Source organism: Cricetulus griseus, chromosome 4 (genome assembly GCF_003668045.3).
Source record: "Cricetulus griseus strain 17A/GY chromosome 4, alternate assembly CriGri-PICRH-1.0, whole genome shotgun sequence".
Classification (NCBI taxonomy): domain Eukaryota; kingdom Metazoa; phylum Chordata; class Mammalia; order Rodentia; family Cricetidae; genus Cricetulus; species Cricetulus griseus.
The window spans coordinates 129,321,023-129,333,644 of NC_048597.1; positions in this window are offsets into that span (position 1 = coordinate 129,321,023).

Genomic DNA, 12,622 nt, shown 5'->3' on the forward strand with positions numbered 1-12,622 from the left:
TGTGTGTTGGGTATGTGTTGAGTGTGTACTCCAAGTTTGCTATTAGAAGCTTTGTTTATGGAAGCTTGGTTCCTAGAGTAAAGGTAGCCATGGGTAGCAGAACCCTGAAGAGATAGGGACTGGTGAGACCTGGTGGGGACTGGGTGAAGACATGGGAGTTTTTGCCTGTAGAAGGGATTAAGGTAGGTCTCATGAGACTAAAGTCTTGTTTCCTTTGTCACCATGTGATCTATCCCTCTCATGTATATGCCTGTTACTGTGATGTCATGTGCTACAAGGCCTTCACCAGAGCCAAGCTGATGTTGAAACCACGTCTTTGAACCTCTAGAAATGTGAACCAAAGAAACTTCTCTTATTTCTTAAGTGCCCAGCCTCATGGATTCCATTATAGTGACAGAGAATGGGCTGTCTGCTTTCCAGTTGTCAGAAGCAACTCTTTCACTAGCAGATAGGAGCTACTTCTTCTTTGATAGCGATCTTGGTGCTCAATAGAAGGACCGGATTCTGTCCTTGGATGACACTGACTCCTGATCTTTTAATAATTGTTTTATTTTAAATTATGTTTGCATGTGGGTATGTGCATGTGTGAATGAATATACCTTCAGAGTCCAGAAGAGGGTGTTGGGTCCCCTGGAGCTGGAGCTGAGCCAGCTTATCACTGTTGCTTGTTATCCCACAATTTCTAGATTGGATGCCTCAGAAAATAAGCTTAAATGCTCATTTTAAATATAAAAAATATGTGTGCTACACATTATGAAAATATATATGTAAATTATTTTATATAATTAATTTACAAATTATGTATATAACTTAAATTGCTTAATCTTTGTCTTATTAGAATTAAAAGTAGTTTGAAGTTTGCTTGAGGAACATTACTTAAAAATAAACTTTAAGCAATAAAAAATCAATAGGAAAATTCAAGAGAAAGGGCTGCAAGATGATAGTGATAATTCTGACTCCAACAGGAAAAAAAAAAACAAACTTAATTTGGAATCTTAATGAGACACAGACAAAGGACGGTCAGTCTCAGAACAGGCTGTTAGGCAAGTGAGCCCTGGAGAGAATAGCATGATGAGTTATATGTATTGCCTCCATCTCTGGGGGAACAGACCCCATGATCCCTGAGGGCAGAAGGTGCAGACGCAGCAGAGCCTTGGCTGGGTAGGGTGGGAGGTGTAGTAGTTCATTTTTTCATTGCTATATCAAATATATAGTAAGAAACAATGTCAGGAAATGAGGCTGATTTGGAGCCACAGTTTGAGAGTATAGTCCATTATAGACAAGGTGTGAGGCAGTGGGTCTACACAGTTAGGGTGCAGAGAGGGACAAATGCTGGTTCTCAGCCCCTGTCTCCTTTCTGTTGCATTAGTTCCCTCAGCCTTTAGGATGGTGTTGCCCACCTCAATTAGACTTCTCTGGAGATGTGTTTCCATGGTGATTCTAAGTCCCAGCAAGTTGACTCTCATCAACTCTCATGGGAAGTGCCTGAACCCTCCTCTCACAGGGAACTTTCCTCCCTCCTCAGGGCCTCTGCAGGGAAGCCACCAGCAGACTAGTCTTTTCTCCATTAGCACACAGGTCTATGGCTCGATGGCCTTGCACTGGGCTTTTCAGGTCACAGAGCCAGAAAACCGTTTAGGCTCTCCCTGTGGTTTTCCAGTAGAGATATTTTTCTGTTCTAATCCAGTTAATGCTCTAGAGTCTGTCCTGTCCCAGGCCACAAAGCCAGGATGAATGCTTCATTGTAGAGATTTGAGCTAGTTCTGGTGTGTAGAGGACCCCTGCCCCTCCCCCATCAAAAACATCCCATGGGATGACTGATCGGATCACCCTGAACACCACCAGATGAGCCTTGAGCATCCTTGCCGAAGGGAATGGGTTAGTCAGAGGACCAGGTGGCTTGCAGGGCTATCTATGACCTGAGCACTTCAGCAGGAGGTGGAGCACTTCCATCTGGCTCATGGGTTGACCTAGGTTTTCATCTCAAGGCCCTGTGTGGGAGATAGCAAATTTTAGAATGTAGGATTTGTGTAGAGGATTAGGATGCTTAAACCATGACCCTAGAGGTTGTTGTTTATCCTGGTCTCTCTGAGGGGGTAAATTCTTGGAAGCATGTTTCCTGGAGCAGCAGTTTGTCTTGGGCCCCTCTCTGTTGTTCGCTCTTCTTCCTTTCTGATATGAGGTGAGATGTCCCCTTTGTCAACACCGTCCTCCCCAGGATGTCAGTCCAAGTTCATAGGGCATATTTGCTATAGAGCCAAGGATGGCATTGAAATCCTGACACTCCTGCCACCAACGTCTAGGATTAAAGGTGTGCACTGCCATGTGTGGTTTCTGAGATGCTGGAAAGCAAATCCAGGGCTTTGGGCATGCCGGGCAAGCACTCCAATGAGTGAGTTTCTTTTTGTGCATGGTTGGCAAGCGCTCTAATGAGCGAGCTTCTTTGCCCTCCAAGCCCTGTGTTTGAATGGTCGACTCTCTCTCTTTTAATACATTTCTAACTGAAATAGACATCACTTTCCTAACTTTCTTCCCTCTAATACCTCCCAAGTTCCCCCTCCAACCTCTCCCAAGACTCCTCCCTTCAGCCCCTCCCCCACACCCCAATTCTCCAGTTGATAGCTTTTTTCTTTGATTATTATTGTTACAGATACATGTATGCACAAATATATATATATATATATATATATATATATATATATATATATATTACCACCTGCTGAATTATTTTTTGTTGTTTTTGTGTGTATGTTTTCAGGACTTGCCACTTTGCAATGGATAGCCAATAAGGGGACTAATCTCTGGTAGAGGCCAGTAATTAGTTGTCTTTAGTTCTTTGTCTAGGGGAAGAACCCTCCAAAAATTTGAATGGTGGATGTTCTTTATACACAATTGGTAACTTTATCCAATTGTTTACAAATTTGTATTCTGATTAAATGGAAGAATCACTAAATATATGAAAACAAATCTTTAATAAAGTTTTCCCATATAATAAGGTAAATCATGCATCCATAAATGTGAAAAGATAAGCAATATCTCTAAGATACATTTTTAAAAGTATGGCTTCACCCTGAGCCTAGTGCATCTTCATCCTGGCTACCCACACACTGTGCCGGCGCCTCACATCTGCTGTGACAGCTTACCTGAGACAAAAACTGCTTTCCAGCCTTCAATCTGCCTCCTCTGTCATTCCCATATTCCCCTGTCCTTACTACCTGTCCTTACTACCCCACCCTTCTGCCTCATCAACCAAGGGTCAAACAGACCTTATTCAATTCAGCAAGACATCTCTCATGTATCAAGAAAGTGGCTTGCCTTTTTGGAAAAGAATTGCTTATCATTGTGGGCACATCTGCCCCCTAGTGGCAGCAAGGGAAAATACAATTGGACTTGGACATTAGGAGTGTTGGTGTGGCAGGGATTTTTGTCTAGTCCCACTGTTTTCTTCCCCTTCCTCTGTTTCAAATAGGAATGGCATACCCTTTGTCTGATACACTACTGTGTTCTGAAAGTATATAACAGTTTTAATTTTAGAAGTATTTCCTCTCAAAGGAGACTGTGGAGTTGGACTTTGGAGCAATGTTGAAACAGTGAAGACAGAATCTGGGGACCAACTGAACACATTCACATTGTGGTGGACAGGGATCCCGGACATTAGGATATGGACTGTTACCCAAGGTCCTATGTTAAAGGTCTGGTTTTCTTCACTGTGGCACTGCTTAGAGATGGTGAAATTTACAAGAATTCAGCCAAGTGGGAAGTCTCAGGTCATGGGGGCTATTCCAAATTGGGATTTGGCGCTCTCTTTCCCTCCCTCTTTCATCCTCTCCTCCTCCCTCTTTACTCACCCCTCCTTCTCCCTTCTTTCTTCCCTCCCCTCTCAGGGCATCACTCAGGTCTTTGACAAGGATTCTCCTACCAAGTTAAAGCTCCATCCATCTCTTTCTTTCACTCCTTGGCCATGCTCCCTGTCATTTGGCATCCCTACCAGAGAACAGCATCTACTCACTCAAGAACTAGAACCTTCAAAGCTATAAGCTCAAATAGACTTTTATCTTAGTTCTGTCAAGTATTTATCACCGTAAGAAGCAGCCGAGTAACAGACATTTATCGTTCACCTGAGTTGGGAGTATTTAAGCGAGGATACATTAGCTGTTTTGAAACAGTCAATTGTGTCAACTACAGTATTGTATTGCATTATAGAATATTGGAAGTTACTTCTCCCAGCCATCCCTGCTTAGTATGGCTATGTGTAAAAGCAGCATGCGGCTCTGAGCCAGAAGCACTGGGAATCATAATGCCTGCGTCTTAGGATCTACCCAGATGCTCTATGCATTCCTTCAGTTTGTAGGGCACCTTCTGTGGTAGGGAGAGTGTAGGTTTGGAATCCAGCCATCTGCTTTATGCCCAGCTCTGCCACACAGTGGCTCTCTGGTCTCAGGAGAATGGCACGCCATCTATGGAAGAGTGTTACAGTGACATCACAGATTACTGTGGTGACTAAGCATAACATGGACATTCAGGGCACATCCCAGTGTTAGACAGTGGCACAGCTCATGAAGGATCAGCGGCAGCTTTAATAAATACCCAAAAAATCCAAAATCAAAACCGAAAAAGCAAAATTCAGAATAAAACAAACAAACAAATAAACGCAACTTGCCCTGGGCAAGGCACTCCACATCTCTGGGCTCCAGTTTATTTTTCAAATAAGGATGAAAATAGTAAACTTCTTAGAAAGCGATGAAGATAAAATGTGTGAATGTAAGAGGAAATCATGACTGACTTGTGTGGTAATTAGATTCTGGACAGCATCTGTGTATGATTGGCTGGTGTTTCTCCTCTTACCATTAGGGAAACAGGTTTAAAGAGTTCCTTTCATCATCATATTCTCTTCTCTAAGTGGAAGACCAAGGACTGGAGCCTGGATTACTTCAGGCTGGACCCAGTAGCCTTCATGCTGCTCTCCATATGAGACTGAGCACGGCCCATCTTATAGTCATTGATTTCCCTCCAGAGTTCTGGATCCCTCCATGGAGGTCAATACCCATCCCACCCCCAAGTTCAAACAGCAAAGACTCTCTGGATAATAGCTTCCTGCTCATGAGACAATACATTATTGCTTTCTGGAGAGATTTGATAACAGATGACTATTTGATCCCCATGACTCTTCTACAGTTCTCTCTAATATAAAAATGAATTTCTTGGTTGCCTGAAGATGTTGAAGAGAGGCAATGCCATTGTTCTGATAACTTATATTAAAAACAAAACCCTAAAAAGTACTATAGACCACTATATCCATAAGGAAAGCCAGATCCATAGAACTTGGACCTCTGGCCTTCTCCTGTATTTGTTTTGGTCTTTTCAATTTGGTAGCAAGAGATTTACTGCTGTCTTTCATCACCTGTGACTTCACTTTTGACACCACAAGTTTGGCTTTTCCCTATCACGCCATTTTCCAGCTCTTTGATGTTAATTAGCACAGACTTAGTGAAGATTCACAGATTTAAGGTTCAACTTCACAAACCCACCCTTGCATTTCAGACACTAACTGTCTATCTTGGGTTGTGACCTGTTCTGACCACTACTCTGCAGGATCTTCCAACCTAAGCAGCCAAGTTCCAACCTTTTTATTTTGGATTTTTACGGAGACTTTATCATGTAAGCATAGGTAATTAAATAATTGGTCACCAATTACCATAGTTCCATTTCCCTGAGTTGAGGTTAGAATCATTTAGTAATAAATTTGGTTCCCTTGGCAACCAGCCACCCCCAACTAGAAGCTATTGAGGCTGCACTCCTAAGGTTATCTCATGGCATACAAAACAGACACATGGCTTTGGAGAGCTCAAGGACTTTAACAAAGACAGGGAAGGGAAATATATATTGCTAGTAATATCAAAACTCCACGCCCACAGATTAACAGGACCATCACTTACCATCCTGTGTCAAATGTGTCGGTTCCTTTTTTTTTCTCTGCAAAGCTTTGAGCTTCCCTCCTTTTAACTCTCTCCTAGCTCCCACCACCCAGACAAAAGAAAACCTTGGAGGAAATGCCGGATGGTCCCCCAGACTCACCCCTATTCCTTTACCTGGACCACCTGTCTACTTCTGAAAAAGAAGAGTCCCTTCCCACCCCACATAGGCCCATGATATCTGGGCCAGTTCTCCCACATCAGTGGGGAGGGGTGGGATCATCTTTCCTGAGAATGACAGCCAGATCTCCCATGAGGGATGGGGCCAACTCTCTTGCCACAGTGTCCAGTGAAGTGCAGGCCAGGTATCCCAGGGCCAATGAGGGGCATGGCTGACTCAGCAAGGTACTTGGATTTCAACACCCACAGTTCCTATGATTCCCTATGTAACACAGGCCATGGATATCAACACAGACACTAGCTGTAGCAGGACCGAAAACCTAGACATTGTCCTGGGTAGCAGCTCAGATGTCATCATGGCCCCAGGTAGCAGCATAGGCTACTCAGATAGGCATGGCTCCTGTGGCAGCATGGCCCTCAGACACCAACACAGCCTCAAGTGATGGCCCAGACTTCAGATATTTTCACAGTCATTGGTGGTATCAGGAGCCACAGACATCAACACAGACCCTGGATGCAGTAGGGTCACAGACCCAGAAATGTCCCTGGTGGCAGCACGGGTCACCCAGATCAGCATGGCCCCAGTGGCAGCTTGGCTCTGGGACACCAACATGGATTCAGGTGACTGGCCAGACCCTAGTCATCTGAACAGCCTTCAGTGATTTACTGAGACATATATGTCAACACAGACCCTGGCTGTTGCAGGGCCACAGGCCCAGACATGGCCCCAGGCAGCATCTTGGGCCAGATATCATCATGTCCCTCAGTGGCAGCATAGGTCACCCAGATCAACATGGCTCTGGTGGTGGCATGGCCCTCAGACACCAAAATGACCACAGGTGGTGGCCCAGACCCAGACATTCTTGTGGCCCTTGTTGGCAACATCGGTCATGGATGTAACACAGACCCTGACATGTCCCTAGGCAGCAGCCCAGGCCCACCTTGGTCCCAGATGGCAGGCCGACTACCCACATCAGGCTGCACTGTCCTTGGTCTTCAGATCTGCCTCTTACCACAGCATATGAACTATTCCACCTCTCTTTCTCTCTCATTTCTCTACCATATACTTGCTCATAGTAATGGTACACACTACCTGCAAGGCTCCAGACAGGGCTGTGGATGCCTTCAGCCAGCCTGCACCATGAAGAATCAGGATGGCCCCTGGGTGCCTTTTTCCTGCCTGAACAGTGTGACTGATGCTTTGTTATCTTAATTTACATTTTAAATATTTAGAACTTCCTTTGTGGTCCAGAATCTGATAATGAGAACTTACTGAAAGAGTTGATCCTCACATGTCAGGATTTGCCATGTGGAATCACTGGATGGGAAAATGGATGCTGTGCTCTGCAAATCAGTCTTCTGGACAATAAAGGCAAGTTCTGCAAGTGAAGCTCTGGCTGCTGAGTAAATAGTCTGCCTTTGCCTACTGAGGCTATGATGTTTTCTCTTAGGGCAGCTCTGCCTTGGAAATTACTTTCTGTAATTCAACAGCAGTGCCTGTAAATAATAATTGTAGATAACATTTGCCAAATGTATGCCCAGGACTTTAAATACTTGTTGTGTGCAATATTTTATCGAGTAGTTACAATACTATGGTATCTCCATTTTATGGATGAGGAGACTGAGGCTCAGGAAGGTTAGGTCCCTTGTCCTACGCTATAAAGCTAAAGTCTCTGCCCTGTGCATTTTAAAATGACATATGCAGATGTCAAGACCTTGTGTGATCCCCCCTGGGGCTTCGAGTGTAAGGGTTCTCCAAGGCCACCTTGCCTTAGTGGATGAGAAGTCACAAGGCACTAAATTTGGAAGGCAGGATGACTGCTGCCCCACAGGAAAGCACTCTGTCCAGTTTTTCACATCTATATTTCCTCTATGAAATCTGTGGGGATGAAGAGAAGACAAGTTACTGGATTCTCACTGACTGAACATGGCACTGAGAGTCATAAAGAACAACAACAAAAAATTCAGCTTCTAAAAGGTAACTTATTCACATGCTGTAAACTTCACTTAGCAAGAATCTATGAATATTCTACTTCCTCCAAGTGACTTTCCACTGGTAGGTTAGGAATCAGCATTTCAGATAAAACTGGAGCATCCACTCACTGCCGTCAGCCACAGTGTCACCATGTGAAGCTTCTGGAAGGAGTCCTGGAGATGATCAAAGTCCTGGCTTCTTCAACTGTTCTCTACACCCCTGGTTACATGAGGAATTTTTATGCAGGCCTAGACAGGAACGTATTTAAAATGTTATACAAGACAACACTGAGAATAATCACAAAGAAAATCATTTTAAAACAATTCTTTGGCATTCATATATTTCACCGTTTATTAAGGATGAAGGACAACATGCCTACTGAGATGAATGTGACTGTTTTTCATGCAGAAGAACTAAATCTTGGCTGAGTATTTGGTACTGCAGAAAGTAGAGCATCCTTAATGTTTTTCAAAGCTGATGAGTATTTTGATTTTATAGTCATCAATCTTAAGAATACCATTTTGCATAATTATGTAGTACAAATGTCAGAAGAATATTTGTTTAGGATCATTTCAGGAACTGTTGGAAATTCTTTCCTGATCCCAAGCCACAATTTATTTAGTGATTCTTCAATATCAAGTTAGCAGTTTTTGAAGTCAAACAACATATTAAAATCAAAAGATATGCCAATTTGATACACCATGAGAAATGACCATAGGAAAATATTAAAACCCTATCTCCACAGAACAGTCCAGTCCAGATAATTTGGCACATGTTGGGGTTGTTAGGAAAGCATTAAAAGTCTGTTTCTTGTGATTAGACTCCACATAAGAGCAGACAACTCTGTATGTATATATAGTATAGTATACTATGTATAGTAAAATACACCAATTCATAAGGTAAACTAGTATGGAATCTGAGCCGAGGCTGTTGTGGCATCATTTCATGATGCTCTGCAGAGCAATGACATGCTAAGTGTACAGTGCACGTGTCTGTTCAGTACCAAGGCTGCAACATGGGCCAGTACCTGGAGAAACGTCTCAGATCCCTTACTCCTTTGGTTTTGAATTTTTGGTCAGGAATCTTTTACTGTTGCCATTATTTGTGTGTGTGTGTGTGTGTGTGTGTGTGTGTGTGTGTGTGTGTGTGTGTGTGTGTGTGTGTGACCTGAGTATTTAGTTATGGGTCATATATGATGTTGCTACCAACAGTTTAAGGAGCTGGAGTCTGGGCTGGAGAGATGCCTCAGTAGAGAAAGTGCTTGCCCCACACCTGTGAGAACTAGAATTCATATCCCCAGAACCCATGTAATTCTGGGTAGGTATGGTGGCAGAAGACAGAGACAGGATCCAGGGCAAGCTATCTGATTAGACTGGTCTTTTGTTGAGCTCTGGGTTTACCTGAGAGACCGTGCCTCAAAAAATAAAAATAAGGTGGAGTATACATACACACACACACACACACACACACACACACACACACACACACACACACACACACTACAAAAATGAAAAGAAATGAGTCAAGTTTGACACTGTGAATGAAGACAAAGAGGACTGACTGGACAGAAACGCATGTTTCAATGCTCAGCTGCCTGTTCCAATGTCCAGTTTTTCCTTGTGTGTGTGGAGGGGCCAGGGTCATGTCCAGGGTCAGTTCAGTGTCAGATTAACAGATGTCAATCCCTCAGAACTTTCAGAAGCCACCAGAGGAATATAGCACTGTTTCAAGCAATGCCTACATCAATGGCATTTTTTGATAAGTATTTCTATTGAAACTATTTTCATATTAAAATTACTCTCTGAGGGTTTGATCCCAACAGTAAAAATATAGGAAACACTTCTAGAGGCTTCCAGCAGTTGGCTTGGTGGTTTATACTTTGATTTTGAAGGTTTATTTAAATTTTTAAGCTCCTTTGCTTAGGGTCTCAGACTATTTATTACAGTTGAGAGCATCCAATGCTCTCTCTTAGGCCCATGTAAACTACTACTTGTACCATGAAGACCTGGAAATAATGGCACACATCAGAAAATTGGCACTGAGATCCCTGTATCTGATCGGCTTCTGCTCCAAATCCTTCCATTGTAGACTAACAGGGAGGATGGAAAGGAACAGTGTGTGGAAATTGAATAAGTTCCCGGCTTAGAAAAGGCTACCATGTGCTTTTTATGACTGTTATTTTATGAGTTAAACAGATCTCAGTGGTGATCAAAGACCATCTTTGTGGTCTGTGAAGTCAGATTCCTGCTCTCTCCACCCATCACCTGATGGGATAGATGGGTGACACTTTCTTCTCCTATGTAGGCCCAGGATGACTGCGAATTTAGTAGTGTTGTGCCCAAACTCTGAACCCCCAAAATCACCCAATCTCTGCAAAAGCAGAGAGTCTTTAATTTATTAATGAGTTAATTGTATTAACTTGGTTCCTCCATCTGCATCCGACACAGTGGGTGGAGCCAGAAGGACCCAGAGGGACGGGGGGGGGGGGCAGGGAATATACTGGGGTAGAGCAAGGGGATTGTCTGGGGTCTGTAACCAGTCTCAGGACTGGTGCACTTTCGGGCTTGGGCAATGGGCAACCTGTCCTGAGTTGATTGGTCAGCTGTCCCTGTAGCAAGGTTGCTGTGGCCTATAGGCCCTCCAGGGCTGTTGTTATGCTCTGCATTCCATTGTTAATGTAAAGTTCATCCGGAGTCTGCCAGCTAACTTCTGATTGGTTCCTTGCCACTGAAGGATATCTGGCTTCTTATTCTGCAGCCTGTTATGGCTGCCAAAGCAGGGAGCTGGATGAGGGTCTGGTTCCCCTCAGTAGGACTCATAACTCCCATAAAACACTGTATTTTCATGTACCTACAATTAGCAATAGCTAAAGGTGTTATATACATATTCCAGTTAAATTCACAGAGTAGTAAGAATAGGTGGCAGTAGTTTTCATACATCTGGGCATGCAGATGAACTGAATTCTTAATATTGTCCACTGCCAAAGATTAGCAAGATTGGGGTTTCTTTCTTCTTAGGAAACATGAACACATGGGGGACTTCCTTTCTGTCCCATGTTTCTGTTCTTTAAACTAGCATATTTCAGAGTAACCCTTAGTCTGTTAATTTCACAAGAGGTTACTATATGTCTCTAAAAATGGGTTAAATGCATGTATGGACTCTAAGATGAGCTTTGCCTATTAGCCAGGTTTCTGGAGACTCTCAAGTGTGGGCTGCTATAGTCACACCACTGATGAGTCTCTGGCTCTGCAGGCAAATGAAGACACAGCTCTCCTGGGATCACATTTTTATCGGCGTCTCTGACACTTACCATCTACAGATTAGAGCTCCATTGGGTTATTTCTTCAGAACATTAAGCTCAGCATCGCAAGTGAATTCTCCCATGATTTCTTTTTTTTTTTTTTCTTTCACAGTTTCATCTCCCAGGGTGTAGAAAAATAGACTCCCATATACTAACAATTGCCTCAGCTCACTCACACACATGAATCCCTTGGCCTTTTCTATTTTTGCCGAGTCATTTGAATTCCTCTGAGCTTCCCCAGGTGCCTTGACCTTTTCTAGTTCATGGCCAGCCCCATCCTCTTGCAACCCTCACTGTCTACAGAAGGCTGCTGCTGTGTGTGAGCTTTGTGGAAATGTCACCTCCTTCTTTCATTCAGTTGTCAAGCATTGAGTACCTGCTTTAGTGGGGCATTGTGGCAGTATCTCAGGGAAAGGATTAGGGAATGAATGGATTTACTCATGCCTTAGGGTTGGGAGGATCTGTTAAATAATGCATGGCTGGGCATGTTGATCTTTTAGGGAGAAAAGTGCTCTATAAACCGGAGCACTATTAAAATATTTACATGCTGGCCTAATAAAAATGATAAAAGCGGTTTTCACTATAATAGGGATTCTGATAATTTGCATTTACATAGCACATTATTGGCACAACAATGGTGTCCCTTTGAGTAGCTTCATTTAAAGTGGTTTGCTTTAATTATCTCTCACTGAGAAGCTATAAAATGACTGTAAAACAATTCACAAGTATGTGTGTTATCCATACATGGTAAATAACAGTTAAATTGTAAACACAGTTCAATAGAATCTGACATCCATCAGGATAATATTTTAGTTGTTTGTCTGATACGAAGTCAACTTTTAACCCCTTAATTTTTTCTTCCATTTCTTCTTTTGTCCTATTATCACCTACGTATTAATTAAATAATTTCTGAAGTGCCAAAATGTTCATCAATGCATGTGTTCGTTCACAAGTTAACATGCAAGTTCAGATCTGTATGGTGCTGCATTATCTGATAATTTGGCACATCATAGACATCTGACCATTTCCCTGCACCCTTCTGCTTTTTGCAAGTCACTGTGAGTGTTGCCTTGGAAACTGAGAATGAGCCAGCCAAGAGTATCAGGGGGAGGGGCCACCTGGGGATAGATTCACATCACATCTCTTTTTCTCTTTCCAACCTCTCTGCTCACTGGGAGTGTGGATGCTCTGTGCATTCCACATGGAGCCTATTGGCTTTGCTTCCAAACTGTTGTCTGCTTCTTCTGCCGCCCG